The sequence below is a fragment of the Python bivittatus genome, unplaced genomic scaffold (assembly GCF_059951505.1).
Source record: "Python bivittatus isolate LINGU-HERP-01145 unplaced genomic scaffold, Pbiv_v1 ctg000350_np1212, whole genome shotgun sequence".
Taxonomy (NCBI): Eukaryota; Metazoa; Chordata; class Lepidosauria; order Squamata; family Pythonidae; genus Python; species Python bivittatus.
In genome coordinates this window covers 35,930,689-35,955,534 of record NW_028277074.1, presented here as the reverse complement: position 1 = coordinate 35,955,534, position 24,846 = coordinate 35,930,689, and the positions used below count along the sequence as shown (strand labels likewise).

At 38.5% G+C, this 24,846-nt stretch overlaps 1 protein-coding gene and 1 long non-coding RNA gene across 4 annotated transcripts in view; one reads left to right on the top strand and one right to left on the bottom strand.

The window, feature by feature from the left end:
* Positions 1 to 24,846, bottom strand: part of MID1 (midline 1) — a 183,450-nt gene that overhangs the window by 138,195 nt on the left and 20,409 nt on the right. The gene's annotated exons all lie outside the window — the stretch shown is intronic.
* Positions 1 to 24,846, top strand: part of LOC112540735 (uncharacterized) — an 81,939-nt gene that overhangs the window by 54,548 nt on the left and 2,545 nt on the right. The window contains exons 2-4 of one of the 3 annotated variants that reach the window (XR_015796837.1): positions 7,590 to 7,665; positions 15,014 to 15,266; positions 20,950 to 21,105. This is a non-coding gene — a long non-coding RNA (uncharacterized LOC112540735). Of the gene's footprint in view, positions 1 to 7,589; positions 7,666 to 8,673; positions 8,728 to 11,856; positions 13,146 to 15,013; positions 15,267 to 20,949; positions 21,106 to 24,846 lie in introns of those variants that run through there. The other 2 variants (XR_003084817.2, XR_015796838.1) reach the window with 2 other exon arrangements.

Genomic DNA, 24,846 nt, shown 5'->3' with positions numbered 1-24,846 from the left:
TAAGAAGATTTGAACCTTATCAGATATTTTTAACATACATTACCCATGGGAATGGAAATACCTAGTCTGGCATATACCATTTTTACAGTAGGTAATCTTCCTCCTTGAATAAAGACTGAAGATGTATTGTTGTACAGAACTCGCTCATGAAGTTCATCACAGAACCGGTACACAACAGTGAGCAAAGGCAGGCAAAATAAGGGTGAAGCAAGATATGATTTTTCTAAGTTTAGCTTGTTTTGGTAAAAAAAAAATGCCAATACTATTAAACAAGGAACATTTATAACATCTATAGGCCCAAAATTGATTTAATGTTTTCCTTCCCTGATTTAATCCTAAGGAAATGTTTAATCCCCCATTCCTATTTTTTTCTGCAGTGAAAGTTTTAGCTTAGTTTGGGCACATTAGAAGCTGGGCAGGTTCCTCGTAAAGCACTGTTGATTTTAGTAGTCAACTAGGAAACAGTGTAAAAACGAATTACCCCAAAGTCATTTAACATACTTAATATATAGGGACAAACTGAAATTTAAACACTAGTTTGTATTACAGGAGGATCCATAGGATAAATCATAGGTGATTTCAATTTACTTGTCAAATGATATAATGTAACATTTCTTTATAGCCTACTTCAAATATGAAGTTTAAAAATGGCTTTTTTTGGCAGCTAACCTCAAATTAATTGTTCACCTCTTAATAGGCTTCTCTTCCTTTTTTCATCCATTTTTGTAAATGTAACTGAAAATCTGAATTCACAGTGCTTTCTATCTCAATACTCTGTTTTTTGTATTTGTTTCTACCATATAGATTTTCTTTACAGAACAAATCAATATGTCCGTTGTAAATTCTTTTAAAGCATGCCCATAAAAGGTTTCCATATGGTTTAAATAAATCAGTTTTAAAACTAATTTCCTTAAAGCATTGCAACTTTGAGGTTTTGCAGTAATCCTTTATGTTGTATCTCATCTGTGAAGGTCCAGCTGTCACTGAAAGACTGCAACAAGTATAAGTAAGATAAACATTCCTTTCTTCAATGAAATCTTTTGATGTTGGCAAAGGTTATAGCAACAGTGTTGTTTTTAAACAAAGTGTTCAATCCTTAATGCTCAAGTATTATCATATACTTCCATGAACCAAATCTAAGTGTTTCCCCTTCTGTCTACCTCTAGAAGCCAGTAAGTCTTTAGTAGCACATAAAATGTCACTAAAAAAGAGGGGCAATTAAAGAAATAATTGCTGGGTCCTTGGATTACTTACAGTTCCAGCCCAATTTACTAGCCAAACCTCTAGTCTGGCATAATAGCATCAGGTATAAGCAAAGGACACAGCTCCTGCTTTCCTACATGGATGGGAAAGAAAGCCTTGCCCAGTGTGCCAGAGAGGGGATGTCCAGAGAGACAATAACTGGAGACAGGAAGAACTGAACCCTTCATTCAAGCCTGCCCCAGGCCTAATTAAATAATCTTGAGACCTCTCCTTTCAGACCAACCCTGGACTTCTCCATCTATCCATCCTTTGGACAACTTTTAATAAATACATATGCCAAGTCATATATGATGAAAATGCTGGCAAGAGAGGATGTGATCAGCTCCTGCCAAGGCTATGATGTCTTCTGCTATTATTGAAGGGGGCGGGGGGTGGGGCGGGGAAGGAAAAAGGCTTGCACGGAATTTCAATCTGGACTCAAAGTATATTTCTACTACATTAAAGAGAGAAAATAAATATTTCTCCCTTTATGAAAACATGTCAAGTGTCTTATTTCCATGGAACCCTTTCCCATCTTCAAAGAAGCAAAGGATGCTACTGGGTAACTAAGGATCAGAATTGGGATCAACTTATTCCCAGGTATTGTGGGGAAAGGAGGGTCCTGTTGTACTTGAAGTAAAAGAATCTATAGCAACTTCCTTAATCTTAAGGTGCCATGTGGTTCTGTGCTGATAATAGGAAGACACAGTATGCTGAGAACTTTCTGAATTTACAGTCAGGAAAAAGGAACAATTCCGGCACCCCACCCCAGTCAATTAGCTCCTGTTTGAATTGCTATGACTTCCTCTGTCTGATAAAACTTAATCTCAAGTGGAAAAACATACTTTACAGTTTCTATGAGAAGCCTATATCTAGCAGAGTTCCAGTTCTGCTTTTTGTACCACGTGGCAGATAAAATCCTGATTTACCTCCGGGCATAGGTGAGATGCTAATTACATTCTGTAATCAAATGAAACCTTAAAGCAACCTACAAATGCTCAGGCTGCCAGCAATCCTTGATAAACATGTTTCAGTTATATTTTTGCCAACCTTTTAAGGAAATATATATATATTTCTCTATCTCCAAGGCTAATATTATTTTCCTCTTGAAAGATTGTGTAGCAATTGCAAAATAGCATTAAGGAAGCCTTGAGCCAAAATATTATAAAAGTGAGAATTAGCTGCCAAAAGTACTGTCAGCAGGCAAGCATGCTTGCAAGAATATCTTGCTATCCACATGAAGACCATATGAGTGCTTTTCTTTAAGCTCATGAATACGTTCATTGCTTTTTTGAAGTCTGTTCTCAAAAATCTTGAGTAAACATTCCAGGGTATACCTTTTTTTATCATAGCTGTGACACTGTTAAGAGATATCATATTTTATGATATAAACCACAGAAGGTACATTTAAAGCAATAAGAATGCAGAATTGAGTAATGCTATGACCTTGTAGCCTCAACATAAATATTAATAATACTGAGTAAAAGGATCTGTAGCCAGTCCAATAAACCATTTGCAATAACACTGCATACCACATTTAAAGTTTACAAATGCCATTATAATGCTTGTAGATATATCTTAAAAATCTTCTTCAGGTAAATTAAAATATGTAAAGATTTTTCTACATTATGGTTGGGAAAAGACCAGGTCTTCAAGGCTTTGGTGAAGCAGAGGTCAGCTGAACCGTGAGCACTATAGTGTTCCAGAAGCAAGCACATTTCCTGGATCCCTAAATGTTAATCCCTAAGCATGCTCCTCTTGCCCTACCTAATGGCATGGGTAGAAGCAATGGGAGTACAGCAGTCCCTCAAATACCCTGGCCCCATGCCATGTAGGGCTTTATAGGTAATAACCAGCATCTTGAATTAAATGTGGAAGCAAATTGGACCCAGTGCAACTTGTGGAGCAAAGGTGTAATATGGGCATAATGAGACATACCCATAATTGTCCATGCTGCTGCATTCTGGACCAATTGAAGTTCCAGATGTTCTTCTAAGGCAGCCCCATATAGTGTGTATGGAAGCAATCTATCCAGGAGTTACCAAACATGAGTAGCCATGCACAGTGCCTCCTGATCCAGGACGGTGTGCAATTGGCTGATAACACAAAGCTATGCAAAGATCCCCCAGTCACAAACAGGACCTGTGAGTCTAGGAGGACCCCCATACAGAACTAAAGAAGGAAAAACATCAGATTCAGGAAGCACCTAAAGCCACTCTGTCTTCCTAGGGTTAAGCTGAAGACTATTCTTCTCCATGAAGATCCCCCACAGTCTCCAGGCACTGAGACAGAACCTCCATGCCATCACTTGGCCATCTTGGGCTGAGATAATCAGCAGAGTATCATCAGCATATTGATGATACCTCATCTGGTGCTATCAAATAACCTCACCCAGTGGCTTCATATAGATGTTAAAGAGGAGCGGGGGAGGGGGGAGCTGAGCCCTGAGGCACCCCATATAAGAGGGGCATGGGGCAGACCTCTCCTTTCCATCAAAATTGCCTGGAGCCAACCTTGGAGGAAGGAGGAGAACCAGCATAACACTGCTTCTGACTCCTAACCCTGGGAGCTGGTCCAGAAGGATACCATGTTTGATCGTATTTAAGGCTGCTAAGAGATCAAGGAGAGCAAGGATAGATATACTGCCCCATTCCACTCCCTCCAAAGTTCATCTACTAGTGCCACCAATGCCATTTCAATCCTGTGCCCAGCCTGAAACCCAATTGGAAGGGTTCCAGATACTCCACTTTCTCCAAGGCCATCTGAAGCTGCAAGGCAACCACCTTCTCAACAATCTTCCCTAAAAAGGTAAAAAGGGAGGGTTAGAGACAGAACAAAACCTGTCTAAAACAGTTGGGTCTAGGGATGGCTTCTTGAGGAGCAGGTAGACCATACACCCTCTCTCAAGGATACTTTCACCACTGTCTAAACCCAACCACACATCATCTCCCAAGCAGCCTTGACTGGGAAAGAGCGACATGAATGCAACACTGAGGTAGCAGAATTTACAATGCCAAGAACCCTGTCTACTTCCTTATGGTTATGCTTTAAATATCCTCCAATTTTTAATTCCCTTGATTCACATGGAAATCAAGGGTGAAGAAGAATGTGGCTGCTTCAGGAGTTTACATTTTAAAAAGTGAATGTTAGTATTTCTTGCACGTCCACTCTTCATACTTGTAATGTTTCAGGAATAACATAAGCATCAACAGGACATGTACAGGCTTAATCTTTGTATGCTGCACTGGAAATTCAAAGTAGGTGCAGGGATCAGTAGCAGATCTGCTTTTTGCTTTTCTACTCATGCCAAGCCTTTGTTTTTCATCAAAGGCAGAAAAATGAGATAATCTGATGCCCAGTTTAAGGAGACTATCCAATATGATATTGGTTGCTTTTTACCTAATGAATTTAAAGAACCGTCCACTTGGTCCCTTGCATCCAGCGTTTGAGACGGTGTTACTGCAGCAGCAATTTATATTGGAAACTGAAGTTGGGGTACCTTGGACAAGAGTCAAAAAAGTCAAGATAGTGGTTGCAGCTATTCAATTACGCCCCGCCCATTTTTATACACATATAAAAAAGGATGAACTGCACAATCACAGATTATGAATATAAACCTAAAGTCCTGGACACTTCTAATTTGGATCCAAGCCATGACTGACCAAGTCACAGTCTCTCTCCTATTGAGATGTAATGTTGATTTATTTAGAAACATATGTCCTGAAAGAAAACTAAGAGACAGATAATCCTTAAAATATAGTGGCCACTGCAAATGGAAGATCGGAAAAATTTAATTGTAACTTAAGCTCTAAGATTGTCCTTAAAAAATTATCCTTGTGTATTGTAATATTTTGATCCAGTGTGATGAAATGGTGATTCAAAAACCCCACTAACATACCCCAGAGCCTTGCTGTGAGGTAACAGAATAAGAGAAAGAAGCTTTTCTATCTCCCTTAACTCGTTAGATGAAGGATAGCATAACCATATACTGTTATATACACATACAATTTCTAAAATGACTTCAATGTGCACAATTCTGTAGTTTATGGCATCTTTCTGTCTTGCTCTAATTATCATCATAAACAGACTCTGCATTTCTGAGCTCAAAAGATGCCAAATCTTTATACATTCTCTAATAATACAAATGCTCATAGTGTTTAATATATGTTAAACTTCTATTAATGTTAGATCTTAGGGCAAATCTTACAGGGCAGATCAGTTTATAACTTTTCTGACTCCTATATCTATAAAGTTTTAATCACTTTCAATGTGATATTTTTGGAAAAACTGAAATGGTTATTATCCTCATAGTATGATGAAAGACAACTTGCTTGCTAAAACGTGTTCTTGAAAGAGAAGCAAAAGCATGTTCCAGTTCGTATGAGTTCAGTACAATACTTTCAGACGTGACAGAATAATAAAGTGAACATAGTAAACCAACCTGGGAGGATGAAATCCCCAAATACTGCCTCAACCTCTGAACCAATACCTTTTTTTCATTAGTAGGTTTTATTGAAAACTTATAGATGCAGGCATGAAAAAAAAGTTTAAGTTTAACTACAACAAAAATTCAGCTAGGTGCTCAAACTATGTGAGTGTGTTACGTAATTTTCTCAGGAATTTCTTGACATTGAAATAATTAGTTACGTTTGACAGTTGTGATAACCTTTACAGTAAACCACAAAAGCTTTTAAATAGCAGATTTATATCAAGACCTTGGAAAGTTGTTTTTTAAATGGCAGGTAAAACATACAAGTTATGATGAACATTGAATCAAAATGAAACAATATAACTACATGGCTGCCTATTTTATATATATATTGAAAAAATACTGAAAATAAAACCCACATTTTGTATGGAGTTTGCCCACTATATTAATAGCTGAGATTAATTTCAGTCATCTTAAAAATATTTAATTCAATTTCATTAAATTTAGAAACATTCAGTGTTACTTATTTCTAAATAATGAGGAATCCTGATCCATAAAACAGAGTTCCCAATCTTTGAAATCCTTTTTTTTTTTTTCTTTCTTTTTCTTTTTTGGCCGCATGAAAGTCACTCCATTGGCAAAGCATCAAACATCAGTGAAAAAAATTAAGCATGTTTAAAAAAGGAAATTGCAAATAAAGTAAGTTCAGCAGCATTTCAGATTCTATTACAAAAAAGGTTCTTTGGGGCACATAAAAATAGCCCTGTCTTCAACAGATGCATCTTTCCCCAGGATTGACTGACTACCCCCTGAAACTAAGATTGGTCAATCAAGGTATATGACACATCAGTTACAAATATTTCTTGTTCAAATTTAAAAGACTGTATTAATCCCATGAAGGATGTGTGTTTGTATGCGTGTTTTCCTCTATGAGAATGGTTAAGTAATGCTGTCTTTAAACCATGATTAAAAGTTGTTTTGTTTGAAAGTAGTTACAAAGTCACAAAGAGTTCTTACTGGTTTATTTGTCCAGTCATATAAAAAGTGGTCTGCTTACATTAGCACACTGGTTGTTCATATTATTTATTAAGCAAAACTTCATAGCCTATAATATGCACAGATATAGCCAGTAGACAGACTCACTCCAGATAAAGACCAAGAAGACTCTCCAAGACAGAAAAAAACACATAAATATTAACCCTAGTGTCCGGGTATTAAAAACAATAATTATGCATCTTTTTACTGAACTAAAGTCTTTAGCTTCTTTAAGTACTTCATAAAAACATTTCAAAGTTTATTTCTGGGGAAGATCTAAAAAAGTGGGATGCTCAAAAATGTAGTTCTAAAAAGATTCTTTCACATGCACTGCGCTTAAACAAGAAGAGTATTGAATCCATTCATTAGAAAAGCAGTGACTCCAAAGATTCCTCTCTGCCACTTATACATTAAAACCTTGTTTGTTTTAAAGATGTGAGTTAAAACTTCCACTTTGCTTGAAACATGTTCTAACCATTTAAAACATATTGACAGAGGTCATTTTCCTTGAGTGATGAGGTCACTTTTGTGCCCCAGAGACCGGAGGAGAAAAATGAATGAGTCTGCACATTATCTTTGTATTTCCAGGTCATTGCCAAACCTGTTCTCATGCTGTCACTTGGGTTCTGAATACTTGATAAATATTATTTCTCCTGGTAATTTTCTTATACTTCCTAGACAGTTGAAGACCATTATAGAGTAGTCACAGTAACGCAATATTAAGACATTGAGCTGGTAGAAAACTGTTTGGATATTTTAGTACATGACTTTATTAAAATGCAACTTACCATTAAGATACAAGTTTATTTCCATAAGTGTATCAACAATACTATATGAACAGCCATGTTTAATTAATTGCATTTATATTCTGCTTTTTCTCCAGGAACTTGATCACATTCCCTTATAGTATGATAGAGGATGACTTGCTTGCTAACACATGTTTTTGAAAGAGAAGCAAGGTATGTTCCAGTTCATATGAGTTTGGTACAATCCTTTCAGAGTGACAGAATAATGAAGTGAATATAGTAATGAAACCTTGGAGGCTGAAATCCCAAAATGCTGCCCTCAACCTCTAAACAAACACTTTGGTGTGCAAAATACATTTGCATTTATATTCTGCTTTTTCTCCAGGAACTTGATCACGTTTCCTCTGCACAAAAGTTTTCCACAACAATTCTGCTAGAGATAGTGGTCCAAAGTCTTCCAGGGAGCTTTGGCTTCATTGAATTCAGACTTTGATCCGCCCACTACTGGCTTACTCTGAACTATATGTCTTTTTAAAAATAAATAAATAAATAAATAAATAAACACATAAAGATTTTTTTTTTCAGTTCAAGGCAATCAGCTGTGACTTGTTCATGACAACAATATATTTTGTACACTAACATTTTTTAAAAATTAAATAAAAGGTTTTTTAAGCCCTTTTCATTGAAATAAAGTATAAAAATATATACAAAATCCCTTTGGTTAAAATTCTACATAGATCTGCATTCTGTGGATGTCTGTGCATTTGTGTACAATAATCATGAACATTATATTGTCTAATGAATATGGACATTAATTATGTCCAGTAAAGTAAGTTTGCTTGAGAGGATTATACTGAAGAGCTGCCTGAAGAGCTACCCAGAATTAGAAAGCAGGAAAGTGGGGAAATGATTTTTCAATTAAGTTTTCTCCAAGCTGCCTTCATTCTATTTCTTGCATGAGTTAAAAAGTCTATGCTAAGCTTTATAATGGTTAATGGAATCATTTCAGATCTTTTTCAAACATATGATTTTAATGTGACTGCCAAAACACAATGTAATACTATTATTCAAGAATAATTAGATTCAACTCAGGACATAGCCAACAATGTGGAAAGCTTATTCATACCATACCAAGGACTGTAATTAGGCCCATACAGGCAACAGTCGTATGGGCCTAATATGGAGGAAAAAGGAGGATGTGACAAATTTGCACCTTTTCAGGTGGTTTGCAATGGAGACAGACTCTGGAGCTTAAACCAGATGTGTTGGGATCACCAGAAGTCCTAATCAGAATGGAAACATATATTCCAAAGACAAGATATCAAGTTCCCATCACAGGAAACAGTGACTTCTTAATGTCCTGCCAATATTGAATGTATCATTTATACATTTGCTGTATCTGTTAGAATATGGCATTTTCCCTAACCAATATGTGGCCTTTAATATTAGTCTGATATTGATTTACCTATTTATTTATGTGGATTTTTCTTTTAAAAAAATCTTCAATTGTTAACTTCCGATTACCTTTTCTTTACATCATGCTTTCTAACAATTAACATTTAGAACTGGATAATATGTACGTATGGCTAGGATCTTAGGCTTCTAACAAATCTTGCTAAGAGAAGCAGATGTATCTGAATTTGACCTCTTCATCTGACTTTTAAAAGCTAAGTACCTTTGGAACTTGTTTATACTTGGACAGGAGACCATTACAAATCCCAAGATTTTAGAAAAGGAAAAAAAAATGGATGATGGATCACCAGGAATCCAAACACAGTTAGTTAAAAAGAAAAGAAAGAAAATGCTAGAAGGCAGCAATGGCAAATCATTTGCATATTACTGCCAGAATACCAGATGCAAGTCTCCATGTGGCCACCAAGAGTTGAATTTGAGTCAAAGAATGCTTTATTCTCCTAAGAACAGTATTAGCCAGTATTTTCAAAGGTAACAATTTGCTGCCATAACTGATTTTGACCTGCAGAGCCATTTCCCTCTTATAAAAGGCCAATACAAAGAAAGCTATTCATGTACATGGATTATGTTTGACTCAGAAACCATTTTGCAGTTTAAAATTAAAACACCTATATACTCCACAGACAACAACAAATCTTATTGCCTTGCAACTCTTTACTGATACAAGATAATTTTCAGAGCTTGGCATCCTACAGAACTAGTAGCACTTAATTGAACTTGAAGCTCTCTCAATCTCTTTATTAACATTTATTCTTTCTGTAAGCTTTTTTTTTTCAATCAATGAGTCAGATATTTGAAATACCAACATCACATTGATTGAACAGGTATATAAAGAAGGCCAACAGGTTGTGTGAAAAGAAAATATAACATGTATAACTATTGCACTTTTTCACTTGAACACTGTAAATACCTTCCTAGAGCTGTTCAGATAATTTGCAATTGTATGATAAAAAGTCTGCATTTTTTTCAGCTGCTAGAAAAGCTAAATAACAATAGTTTATTTAATCTGAAAATTATTCCTAATCTCTAGATAACAAAAAGCATAAGTGGGTTATGATCCTGGTATGGGTTTCTCAGATTATTTTTTTTTATCTTTGATTTTGGGGAGCTTGGAGTTTAAGGGTGAGATCTCTACCATTCATGTTTTTTTACTAAGCATGTAAAAATGACACTGTCAATTTGCTGCAGTGCAATATGGAGTGCTGTGGTTGGGCCCATAAATGATTTATAGTGGCCACATGCCCATCCCTCAACCATGACCATCTGTTGTCATTTGAAAGATGAGAAACTTCTGATCCCCTACATCCAGGAGTTCAGACTGAAGATGCAACTCTAAGGTTAATCTAGAACTAGCCTGGACTTTTATTTAACTTGACAGAAGAGTCCTCCTAGTTGCTACTAATTTAACTTCCCATAATGGAAAAATAGAATGCTGGGCTATTGCTAATGAATATGAAAGTTATTCACAATAGAGTTTATATACAAAAAAGTGATAGTGAAACTACATGGGTTGAAAGGTTGTAAGTATTGTACAATATATCATATTAAGCTTCAGGGAATTCAAACACAGCCCAACAATTTAATTTAAGTAACACACTGACTATACTGGGAAAACAAAGCAGGCTTAAAACAAGCCACAAAACTGATCTCGTTGTATAAAATCTAACCCATTCAGTTCTGATGGTTTCAATCTAAGTTTCATTTTCTGTCCATCATCAGTGGACTGGATAACTGATTTTAATCTACGTTGATCAATATTTAAGTGCTGAACAAAACTATCACATATGTCCATGGTTCCCAAACTCTGTGCCGTGGTACCCTGGGGCACCACAGTGATCTTATAGGGGCACCATGGGACATTTTAAATTTCACCCCACCTAAGTTTTGTGACATCTATTTGCAACATCGTATCCTTGTGAAGCTGGTTTTTTGGAGTCTTTTGGCCTTGGGTGCCATGAAAAAATTACTGACACACTAAGGGTGTATGAACTGAAAAAGTTTGGGAATCTCTCGCATATGTTGTAAATTGAGAACAAAGCAACTATTTAGCACTAAAAAAAAAAAAAAAAGGATGAGGTAAGGGATTCTACCCAGTGTTGTCTAATATAAGTATTTTTTTATAATCGATAAGATGCATCAGCATTAATCAATTTCATTTTGCCCTTTTGTAGCCTTTTTTAATTCATAATTTTTAATGCAAAATGAGTTCTGGTAAAACAGCCTACTTTGAATATGAAACATATGTCAAATATTAGTTGATTTTAAAGATTGACCCTTCCTGGGAACCAGTCCTGCTTATTTTACACTCTCATTTGCTCCCCAAAATTGATTACTTTCAACTTGGCCAATAGCCTGAACTGATTTTATGCCCTGGATGAAAGTCTACTTTTAAATAAGAGGAAATAACTTGGAGGGAAATAAGATTCAACATTTATTTGTTTTAAGGTGGCCTCATGTGGATTTTCCTTTTTATAATCAACTCATGTTTATTTGAATTTTTAAAGTTCTGCATATTTCTCAGATTTCTCAACTTTCTATTCCTCTAAACTTTAAATATAGTTTACAGAATAGTTTCCAATTCATTTTTAATTCATTTGTCTGTACTTGCCTATGGTCAGGTTTAAACGCAAGTTCATGGGTCAACAGCTAACAATGAGGTAATTCTGGTTGCTTATGTATGTGCACTACCAAACACCCTACATCCATTACTTCAAACACAATAAGAAATTATTTTCCTTTGGTACCTTGGAATATTCTTAGCTTGGAGGGAACTCCCATAGTGAGCCAGAAGGCCTATGTAATATTTTAGACTTCAAATGCTATAAATGGTTATTCTTCTTGTTTTCCAGATTCACCTCAGTCACAATAGAAATAATTCAGCTGTTTTGGCAAAATATATTATACCAATATTTTAATATGCTTCTCCCTCAGATTTAATTATATCCACTGGATCAATCATCAGATTCAACCTGACATTTCCAGATGTATTGGCCTTTAAATCTCAGCCATTGGAAGCATTAAATTTGCAGTTTGCAGACAATCCTGGGAACTGCAACTCAACACATCCAGACAATGACAGGTTGAGTAAAGTATGTTTTAAAGCAGAGAAAATGTTATCATCAAACCCTCTTTTTTGATACCCTCTCTTTTGATACTTTCACAAAGATCAGGATTTAAATTTCAAACACTTGAAAACATCAGTAATTATTTTCAGAATGGTTAAATTTGAAATGAAAAATGTCTTCTATTATGAATTTTCAGATTTTTAATATCAGTATTTGCCCTACCAATATTATCTGTGACAGTTATGTGGTTTGCTATAATAGCTACCTTTCAAATGTGTTTGATTTCATCCTCCCTCTCCAGCTCTGAACATTGGTTGGGAAAAGCTGTTAAAATCTGTGAAGTGTTCCATGTGTCTGTATAATGTGAATTTAAATTACATTAAAATGAATGATTTGTGATAAACTTTGTTAGAATATCAGCAGTAGAATGTTTGGTTTTTTCCTGGACATCCATGAATTTTTTGTTGTAATTTACAGCCAAGGGAAGCTAAGAGAAAAACACCATTTGCAAATTAGATGAAGTGTACCACTGGTTAAATGAAGCACAGGGCTATTTTTCACGCTTCTTTGAAAAGGCTATGGTGAATGGCAGGTAGAAGATTATATGCTACACGAGCAGCTCGGTGAAAGAAATCAGGATAGACAAATGATACTTCTGATCAAGCCTTTCATGGGATTAGTAAAAAAAATGAGTAAGCTTTAAAATTAATGCAAACCCATGAACATATATGAAAAAATTAATATTATCAGTGATTTTTATATACTAGCTTTTGAGCCTTAAGACTGTTTGAAGAAATGATATATTCTTAATTTCTGCACATATATTTCATTAAGAGACTAGTTTTACAGACATATCTAAATCTTTCACCTGATCTTTAAGGTTTGAGCATGAATCTGCAAAAGTTAAATTAGGAAAGTAATGCAGTCTTAGGGTGACTACAGTTATACATTGATTGACACAGTATACTTTGTTTGAATATGGTTTATTCAATAAATTGAAATAGATTATGTTCATATTAGATGCTGAACTATAAATCATGATTTATACAGTTGAAGTAATCCCCTAGTTATTTATTTATGGAAATGGAACTTATTTCTAGAAAATTGTGTTTATGACTTCACTAGATTGGGTCCTATCACACGGTCATAATTCAGTAAAGGCTTATGAAGTACAGAAGAATTTATTTCATATATAACCAATGAAATTACATGTGGTAACCAACAATTCTTTTAGTATTTTTTTCAAGCAGAAATCAGCTTACACACTTACAGCAAGAAAGATATAATTACATATACAGATATGGTCATTCATACTCTATGAATAGATTAAAAACACAGCAAGAACTACTCAATGAATGCCAGAATATACCATGATTGCTGGAAGGATAAAATCAGATCTCAAGAAGGAAAGAGGGAAATTAAAAAGAATTTGAAACACTCATACAAACCAATGCCACCTGTCAGGGCGCAAATATGAAATTTTGCTTAGATATGATAGTAATAAATGTTGGAAATGCCATGAAACAGAAGGAACATTTTATCACATGTGGAGGACATGTAAAAAAAGCAACTAAAAGAACTGGAAAGATATACACCATACAATGTAGAAAATTTTGGAATTTAAATTTGAAATGAAACAACTTTTCTTACTAGTTATAATCTCAGAAAAATCAACAAGAAACATCATAAGTCAATTCATACTGTATAAATACCTTTGTATCAAAATATCATTGTATCTCTATGTGTCTATTTACAACTGATTTGTCTGAAATGTGTAACCATATTTACACAACATTCAAAGGAAACAATAAAAAACCTTGGAATGAAACAAAAAAAAAATAGAACAGATCTCCTCTAGCAGCCTACATTCAGATAAGCAGAGATCAGCACCAGACAAACAATGAGGCAGAAAACAATGTTCTAATCAAGGAACCACCAAGCAGAAAACTACACCCCCACCAAAAGTGGTAGAGCAAGCTACTGCATATAAACTAGTAAATTCCACACTCACCTGCACTGATGATGTTTCCTAGTTGGGTGAGGAACATCTGCAGGGAAACAACCAAGCTGAGAAGGCACCAAGAATTCCACAGTTCAACCCTGAGCTACAGATATTATCTTCTATTGGAGTTGTATTTCTGTCCTGGTAGAATATTGTATGTCTGAAATGTTTTCAAAACAAGCAATTGTACTCATCTCTGTCTTCTCCCATCATGATGGCAATAAGATTGGGCTTCCACAAAGTATAATTTCATGAATTAAAAATAAGCTCACAAACCTAAAGCTCCTATGACACAATTTATGATGTGCAATATTAAGTGGACTTTGGACAAAGTGCTAACTGGACAATGGACACATTGCTTTTTATGTTGCTGATTATACAGCAGTTTGGCTGTGTTTATGTCTTATTAAACTGGATCTCAAATATGCAAGCTCTGAAGAATGAGCACAGATTTCATGACATTTTGGACCTCACATTTCTGATGTAATCCAAAAAAAAAAAAAAATGATTTACACACAATTAATGGAGATGAACATGTGTAGTCAGAAAAGTCTGTAAGTAACGTTTGACAGATATCTTTCCAACAGAGAAAATACAATATCTCTTAGTTTAAAATTCTGTCCTATTGACTGAGTTTATTGAAGTTGTAGCTTTATCTTCTGTAGAAAGATCAGTTTATGAGCTATATTGTAAAAGTTACTTGTTCTTTTATTGAACTCCACCTGAGATATGAAAAAGTAAGCGTAAGAGTATTTAGGAGGAAGGAGCATTAGATTTTTCTTCATTTCACTGACAGAGTTATCCATAGAGAAAGAATTAATCACTAGAGACCATTTAATACGCTCCTGTCAATTAAAGCCACAGGAGGTTTAAGTTATACTTACAGGTGACATGTGACAAAGGGCTGAAGGCATTAGTAGATGATGTTAAAGGGGACACTATTACTAAAAAATAGACTAAAAGTAGTAAGAGTGGGGTTTAACTTGCCTTTAACTCATTGCAACTGTCATTTTTATTATAGCTGAATGCAATGCAAGATCAAGAGTATAGAACTATATGGACCAGATTAACAGTGGAAAGAAAACTGGTCAATGAACATTACTGGTAATGCTATTTTTGTGAGAAGACATTTTTACCACTACAGAACCCTGAGTTTATCTGGAGATCTTTCTGCCTGCTCTTTCTGGATGGTGGATCTTTGGAACCAGTAAATCCTTCAGATCTTATATCAGCCATCTGCAGTTCTTATTGTCTTCTCCCTCTCAATGAAACAGGTGAGAAAAATGGAGTATGTTTTGCTCTCAAGGAACCAGGACACTCCCCCCCCCATCACCATATGAATCCTTTTTGTTGGCATTTTTATTACAAGCTGCCCTGACTCTGGTAGACACAGTTACTTCATCTTTCACAGATGTTGATTCTGTCCTTATAGCTTATGAAAACCTAAGTATAGGACTTAGGCAATTTTTAACTGAAAAGGTTCTCCCCAGAATGCCACAGATAATAGGCCTCATTGGTTTGACTCAGAATATTGTCCCTTGAGAAAGAGATTAAGGCTATCTATGTATCTAGCATAGAACCTCCATCAGATAACAACCATGCCACCATACAAGAGCTTAGACACGAGTACAAGACAGTGATCATGCACAAGAAGTTTCTCTTCTTCTCTCTGGTTAAATTTAGAGCTAGCTGACAAAATCCCAAGCCAATCTTTTTTTGGGAATTCAGTCGCAGGAGAATTGCAGGAATGTAGGTTCTTTCTCAATATCCCTGTACCTGCCTTCATGTGGAAGGAATAATACAGCCAATTATTCACCACCTCTAGCTGTAGTGGACTAGGGGATTCACAAAATGATCTACAAAAGGCCTGTAGCATCTCCCCACCCTGGCCTCCAGTGACGGAATGGGAGAGTCTGAATGAGCCTCCTAAAATCCAGCAAGGCTCCTGGGGAAGATCTTCAACCCTTCGAACTGTTCACGTTTCACATTGACTGGTGGGCACTTTACTCACAGGCTATTTACTCATATAAATAATTCCTGCCAAATTCCAGCTGGCTGGGAATTCTCTATTGTGGTCCCCATTTACAAAAAGGGTAATAATCAGAATGGCAGAACATGGCGGAGTGTGGTGGAGTGCAGCGGAGAACAGGCTTGGGCGAGCAGCAGGCTTGGGCGAGCTCTGGTGTGGTTCCTGTGTGGTGTGGTGAACCCCAGTGAGCCCTGGAGTGGTGTGGAGATCCCTAGTAGACTCTGGCATGGGTGGCAACTCTCAGCAAGCTCTGGGATAACATGACGAGCCCCAAGAGGTGCCGGTGCAGCGTGGCAATTCCACTGAGCCCTGGAGTGGAGCAGGGTGATATAGTCAGCTGCAATGCGCTCTGGAGCGTGGCGAGCTACAACGAGCCGCGGACTGGCTTGGTGAATTCCAACAGGCCCAAGTGTGGTGCAGCAAGCTGCAGCGAGTCTTGGTGAGCCCTGGTATGGCGCAGCCAGCCCCAGCATGGCAGAACAAACTTCAGTGGGCCCCAACGTGGCTTATTGAGCTCCAGGCCCAGCGGGCCCAGCAGGCTCCAACATGGTACAATGAGCCCTAGGCCCAGCAACCCCAATAGGCCCCAGCGAGCCCCAGCACGGCACAGTGAACCCCAGCAGGCCCCAGTGTGGCATATCGAACCCCAGGCCCAGTAGGCCCAGCAGACCCCAATATGGCACATTGAACTCCAGGTCCAGCAGGCTCAGTAAACCCTGACATGGTACAGTGAGCCCCAGGGAGCCCTGGAACAGCACTGCAAGTTCTAACGAGCCCCGGAGCCACATAGCGAGCCTTAATGAGCCCCAGAGTGATGCAGCAAACTCCAGTGAGCCTCTATGTGTTGTGGGGACCTGGAGGCTTCTGGAGTCCTGGGAGCTTGGTGGTTTGGCGTGAGGACGCGGGGTGGGTTGGAGGGGCCGAGACCATAGTGGACTTGTAGTCCAGCTTTGGAGGAAGATTGCTCGGCTTTGGAGGAACAGCCAGGCAGTGGAGTAGCCGGACAGTACACTAAGAACCTAGCCACTCCCACTTAACCTACCCATTGTCAGAGGAGAGCCATAGGGTCCCCCCAGTCTGAGTCTGGGACTCCCTCCTGGGAGTGAGAGTCTGGGAGGGAGTCTGGGAGTATATGAGGATTCACCTCCTGGGTGAGAGACAGGAGGTGTGAGGGAGTGAGTGGGATGCTCTCCCTGCCGACTAGTAAGAGAGATTGTGCAGTGGTAGAGTGTGAGGGGAGTGTAAGATTTGGGGGGGTAGGCCCCAGTGGCACTGAGAGCATGAGCTGGTATGCCAGCGGAACCTTCCCTCACCTGTGAGTGTCTGGCTGTGAATGGGGATGATTGATTGGACGGAGGGAACTTTACCCTGGATTAGGTAGTCCAGGGGTCCAGGATTGGAGGCACCTGAGCCCAGAACCTCCAGGGACTATGCAGGTGGCCACACTACTAAGGTGGTAATGGGTAGGGGACAGTATTGCAGGAGCTGGAGGGTAGGCCATCTTCAGGGAAGATGCCCCCGGTATGTGTTACCAGTGGCAAGTTACAGCCCTCCTTGCTCATTCCCAGGCCCTGGTCAGCAGATTCATAGGGGCCCTGGCCTTCGGCTGCTGCTGCTGCTGCTTAATGCCAGGTCAGTTAAAAACAAGGCCCCCCTCATATGTGACTTGATCACCAAGGAGGGGGCAGACTTGGCATGTGTTACCGAGACCTGGCTGGGGGCCGGGAGGGTGCCCCTCTCGGAAATGTGCCCAGCTGGGTTCATGGTATGGCACCAGCCGAGATGCCAGGGCAGGGGAGGAGGGGTGGCTGTTCTCATCCAGTAATCTCTGGTGGCCTTCAGGGGCATTGCTTCACAAGTTTCCAGCTGTGACACTGTTTTTTAGGTTGGATTCCTGCGAACAGTTGGGAGTGCTGCTACTGTACCAGCCTCCCTGCTGCATGGGAACCTCCCTGCCTGAGCTGCTCAAGGCCATCTCGGGGCTGGCGGTGGAGTTCCCCAGACTTATGGTTCTGGGGGACTTCAACCTGCCATCCCTGGGATGGACCTCGGAGGTGGCTCGGGAATTCATGGCCACCATGGCGGCCATGGGCCTGTCTCAAATTGTGCAGGACCTAACTCAAGACGGTGGCCACATGCCAGATTTGGTTTTCTTGTCAGAGCAATGACTAAGTGATCTGAGAGGAGATTTACAGCTTTCCCCATTGTCATGGTCAGATCACGTCCTGGTGACCCTGAGTTTCTCCTATGCCAATTCCCTCCACAGGGAGTCAGGACCCATGCGATTGGTCTGCCCCCAGTGCCTGATGGGCCTGTTAAGGTTTCAGAGGGAGCTGGGGGGTATTCTCGAGGATCTGCTGCATGGTCCAGCAGAGGCCTTGGCTGCCCGGCAGTTGGGGCCTTGGACAAGATCGCACCTATGTGACCTCTCTTGCCACGTCGGCCCCAGTACTCCCCATGGTTTACGGAGGAGTTGAGGGTTCTGAAGAGGGTCAAGAGACGTCTAGAGCATCACTGGAGGAAGACAAAGACTGAATCCCACCAAACACAGGTTAGAGCTGCTTTTAAGGCCTACACTGTGGCACTGCGGCGAAGCATCAATACTTCTCCACCCTTATCATGTCCGCGGAATGCTGCCCAGCAGCCCTGTTTGGGTTCACTAGATCCCTCCTTGGTAAGGGGGATTCAGTGATTCGTTTGCAGGGCTGTGCGGGGAATTTTCGGAGCATCTGCAGGACAAAATCGCTTGGATTCATTCTAAGTTAGACTCCAACCATGCGGAAGGGTCTGGAGAGATACCAGGGGATCATCCTTACCTAGTTATCTGGGAACAGTTTGATCCTGTTGATCCTGAGGAAGTGGACAGGATCCTTTGGACTGTGAAGGCCACCACTTGCCATCTGGACCCATGCCCCTCCTGGCTGGGGAAAGCAGCTTGGGTGGTGATGTGGTTGGATCCAGGACATGGTTAATACATCCTTGCGGGAGGGAGTGTTCCCGGCTGCCTTTAAGGAGGCATTGGTGCACCCCCTCCTCAAGAAACCCTCCCTGGATCCTACTGTACTGGATAATTTTCATCAGTCTCCCACCTCCCCTTTTTGGGGAAGGTGGTTGAGAAAGTGGTGGCTTGACAGCTCCAAAGGGTTCTGGAGGAAATGGATTATCTGGACCCTTTTCAGTCAGGTTTCAGGCCCGGATATGGAATGGAAATGGCATTGGTTGCACTTATGGATGATCTCTGATGGGAGCAGGATGGTGGAAGTGCAACCATCCTTGCTCTCCTTGATCTCTCAGCAGCTTTTGATACCGTCAACCACAGTATTCTTTTGGGACGGCTCAGGGAATTAGGGGTGGGCGGCACAGTTCTGTGCTGGTTCACCTCCTTTCTTCAGGGTCAATCCCAAGCAGTGGTGATAGGGAGCAAGAAGTCCCATCCTCGGCCCCTCCTTTGTGGGATGCCACAGGGTTCGGTTCTCTCTCCGCTCCTTTTCAACATCTACATGAAACCGCTAGGTGAGATCGTCTGCCGTCATGGGATGAATTATCATCAATATGCTGATGATACTCATACGGATTTGGAGATGTATCGTTTTGAAGAGGATAGACTACCTAGAACAGATTGTGTTGATTGCAGGAATGATGATTTATCATGAATATGTCCAACTGTTTTCTCTGTATTGTTTTTATAGCTTTTTGATATGGTCAGAAGACTAATCAATAAAATTTATTGTTACTACAAGCTGTTTCTAAGTATGATGATGCTAAAAAGTGAGTTACAGCTATAGTAAAATAATCACTTAGGCACCAATTAAGTCATTTTGAAACGTTTTGATAAAAGTCTTTAACATTTGTATAAAGACACTAAAGGCGTTGGCAATCAGGCAAACCTTCCTCACATATTGTTTCTCCTGTTGAAAGTAAATATCTTAGACTATACAAAAAACCACAGCAGTCCATTTTATCATATTAACTAATGCTGCCAATCTATCAAAACAAGTTGAAGTATTAAACAAGCAAATCAATCCAACAGAAGAAACTATAAAGATTCAAATTTGGATTCTAAGGTACCATAATTCCTCAGAGGTCAGATATCTATGTCTTTTTTTTTTTTTCATTTTAAACTGATCCATATAAATTGTTCGATGGAGTATAATAAACAACCACATTTTTCAGTAGGTTCATTGAAATAATAAAGTCTAAGTGTTCCTTTGCAGCTATTGTGGTCATTCATATTATTCTGTCATAAATATTCTGATGCCAAATGTTCAATGTGAACTTTCAAAATAAAAATCTTGTGACATTTTTTTTAAGGAATATGATTTAAATCCAACTGAAATTATTATACCAGAGATTAATAGGTATTATAATGAGATTGTAGTCTCCAGTTCTTTAACCACTTAACTAAATAGCAGTTACTTCTCAATAGACATTTATGTCAATGCTTTTTTCAAAAAGAGTTCAATTTTAACATGCTTTTATAATATTTTCTCTAGAAGTTCATCATATGACACCTCTTTATTATTTAAATCTATTTAAAATGCTTTCCATAAAAATGTAAAATTTCACTTTAATCTACTCAAGGTTCTAGGGTTTCATTTGGCCCTCAGAAGCTTTGGACGCAGCCTCCAGACTTCCTCCAAAGTTGCCATAAAATTGGATTGTTTAATGGTGACTGAGAGGTAAATTATTAAATACATGAGGCAGAGTTATAACAAGTGTACTGAACTAGTTTAATGTTGACTAAATTTACATTTCTTAATAAAAATAATTATAAATGAAATTGTAAATTTAGATTTCATGATCCTTCTTAATTTTTGAGGCTGTGGGACAGTATTCTAAAGGCTAGATGAGGCCATGCACCCTTGCTGTTTGGCAAAGGATACCAATCTGAGCAGTAATAAATATTTTTGTTTATAATAACCTCACAGGTCCTCCCAATCTACCATGAGGTGTGATGGAGAATGTGAAAAGAAGAGTTAATTTCCCATCTTGACAACACTGTAGTTGAGCATGGGGCGAAAAGGAGCTGTAAAATTCCTTAAGGTGGCCTAGCCAGCTATATTGAATCAGCACAGTATATGTAGGTAAGAATATGCTCTCTGGATTGCTCTGATCACAAGAGTATACACACAGAATCAGTATTTTACTGATTAACTTTATTAAACATATAAGGAACTGTTAAAGTTATTTGAGCAATTTTAACAATTGTAAGCAGTCATTAAGAATATTCTTTTCCATTGCAGTTACAGATATTTTTTCCACTTTATAGATTTAGGCTATGTTTAAAGGAAATATTTCTTTGCCGGATGATCTTCAAATCACTACTTGAAAACAGCCTGGATTTCACTCTGCCATTTATTGCTGAGATACATCTCAATTCAAATCTTTGTTACAGTCATAGACCAGCGTGTAGTTTATGGCACAGGTCATCATCTGATGAATTTTTAGTGCTACTGCGCAGAACCTGACAACATGGTATGTTATAGCAGGGTTGGTATCTGAAAGCAGCGGGTAGGTCCTCTGTGCCCTGGGTATTTATGCAGTAATGGTGAGATAAAGCTAGTACAAACATCTCTGTAGTCCAGGCACTGGAGAAGCACATGCTCTGTCGTTCCTGTGTGTCCAGAGTCACAGGGGCATTCTCTCTCCAGGTAAGGGACCTTCCGATATTGGCCTTCAAGGACAGCTGAGAGGAGGACAGGACATCGTGCATCTCTCAGCATTTATGCATTTGCATCTTCATCACCATCATCAATCTGTAGCTGACAAATACTAGCTGACAACAGAGGGCAGTCTCTAACTGGCCTCCAAAATAAGCAGCCATATTTTAATGGCAGTCTGACTACATAGCAAATTGTTAGGAAGTGGTCACATGTTTATTTCCAAATAAATTGTCTTATATTATCATTTTTTTCAAAGCTCAAGGGAAAGGTAAAAGTGAGAGGCTGATCCTATCTATCCTATGGGAGGAAAAAGAGAATGTAACGATCTAGCAGAAGGATTTCAGCTTGTTCTGCTACTATGGCTGAGCTAGTTAAACTGTTCTTTCCAAAATGCCGTAGCCTATAACCACTGACAAGTGAAAACAAATTCAGCTGATTGATTACTTATTAACTAGTTCATAGTTAAAAGTAAGTACAGTTTAGGCTTTGAATAAAACATGAAACCACGGGTTAATCTAAAACAGAGCCGGGAGTTTTGATTCTTTCCTTCCATGACCTCAGTTTTTTTAGGCAAACTGAGCTCTTGCATATGGAGTAAAGGAGCAGGATATGTAGTTGAATTCACTGGAACTTTGTAGTAATTGCTTGAAATTCTTTCTAGCTTTTAATTTATTTGGAGTTTATACACATTCTCTCCCTTAAATTTCTCTGCATCAAAGTTACTGGGCTGCCTAGAAACTAGGAATATGCTATAAGACTGTGCACACTTTGGAAACAACTTGGAAGAAGTGTTTTGGATCTCATGCAAGACCAAACATCAACCCTCACTGTTCTTAATTGAAGTGGCTGCTTAAATGGGCCACATTAACTTTAATTAATCAACTCCTTAAAGCAACATCATATTTTTTTCAGACTTGTATGGAAGCTTTACAAAAGAGCAGCTGCTTTAATGAGCAACAGAAACATGCTGTGCTCATGTTTACATGAGATCTGAAGCACATTTTCCAAATTACTTGCAAAATATGCACAGCCTTGCTATGATGATGGGCAAATGGCAGTTGGGCTTCATTCATTGTTGATTTTGTATTAAATTGGGTGGGGGGGTTACTAGTCTAGAAATACAGTATTATGTGTAATGTAACTTCTAAATTACAATGTAAAACATGGATTGTGAAGGCACAGATGTTGCTTAATTCCTCTAAAAGCTGCTACAGAGCTGATTGACCTGCACTGGTTTCAGGTACAATTTTTTTCTTTTCTGGTTTATAGATCCCATCCATAAAACTACCTTTATTTAGGATTGGTCACAAAATTACTTTTTCATCACCAGCATACTTACAAGAAGTTGCTATAAAAGGCAGTCGCTAAATGAGGACTACCTGTATATGCATGTTGGGGCTACTTTGAACAAGTTGTGCTGGAACATTTCAATTACTACTCAGTCTTGCACTCAGTGGAAACACTGGGACCATTTCCACAAAATCAGCCTCTATGTTCACCTAACCGGACTTAGAATGCTACTAGAGTAATGGCCAGTGCTGATATCCATTAACAGATGGCATCATGCTGTTGCTGGATACATATCCCCTAATAAAACATTCTGATACAGCTATAATACCACAGACGCTACTGAAGATTTGTTCAAATTCCATATTTTCATATACACAGAACAGCCTAAATTCTGTTGTTTGATGCTGTTATATTTTTTCACTCTATCCCCCAAGACACTGATGAGAAAATTAGAGAAGCCAGCATGGCACTATAGCAAAAACCAAGGTGTTGTTGCTTTTATTACAGTATGGTGTATGGTACCGTTGGACTCTCAGCCTGAGAACAGGCTACAAATGAGCTCTCTTGCAAATGGCATGCAATCTCTACAGTTGTTTAATATTTCACAACATCATTAATATTTTAAGACACCTACAGATACAGTGACCTTCAATTCTACATGGAGCATTTAAGATAAATAATAAAAATGGGCTAAGTTACCACCCATCATTAAACATCTCAGTTTATGAATGAGATATTAATATTTCTCTAGTGAACCAAATGAAAACAATAACTTGGAGGACAAAGGGTTTCAGCTGTGATTTTGGAAGTTCAGACCATTAGAGAATTAAGACCTGGCAAAAATCAATTTCCTAATTAATCAACATTTCACAAATTTAATTAGGACAAAAATAAGCTTACAGTATAGTTCTGCCTGCTATAGTATATTTTGACATGCCATGACAGCACCTTTATCTCCGCCTAAGGGGTTTAAAAGACTCATGAATCCTCTTATTAGAAGCAAATATTTTCCCTATTTTATTACTCTAAGGTGGAACACCATAACTCTCACAAAAGGGAGGTTGCTGGAGGCAACAGTTAGAAGAGCAACTTTTAGGGAAAGACCTATGACTCAGCAGTAGGGTCCATATTTTACATTCACAGGGTCCCAGATTAAACTCCTAGCATCTCCAAGAAGGACTCGTAAGGCCACCTGGCTGAAACTATGATTGCCAGTTAATACAGACCAGTCTTCTTCCATGTGGTGCTTTCAGATGTGTTAGAAATTACTTGCATAATTTGACACAACGTGGCTAATTACTGTGCTGGCTGGGAAGGATAGTAGCTGCATTCTAAATGTTTGGAAGGTACAAGGATGAAGAAAGTTGGTGCAGGTAATTCTGAACCAGATGGACCAATTTTAGAAATTCATAGATGGCAGCTTTCTATTTTCCAGCTCTATTTTATGAGCAGATTGTGAGTCAGTTCCGCATTTAGATAGTTTTAGATTCTGTACTTAAGGGCCCTATAGAGAAGTGAGTATACTTTAAGTATTACTGTGTTTCAATATATGGCAAGAGATCTCTGCTTGCAGTGGGTGGCTTTATTGCTTCTTCTGCCTCATGTTGAATGTTGACCATTCTCTTTACCATAATTCCTTTGTAAATCCATGGATTTCAAAATGCTAAATCTGAATATGTATAATTCATGGTCTTTCTCATCATGTCCTTTGAATTCTCTGATAATAGCAATAATCTATGTTGATAACTCCAACCAATAATGTCAGTTGACATCCTAGTGACAGGAATGGCACATGTGCAACAGATGCATATTTCATCTCAATAGGAATACAGCGGAAACAGTTCCCTTACCATTCTAAAAAATAGAAGTTAA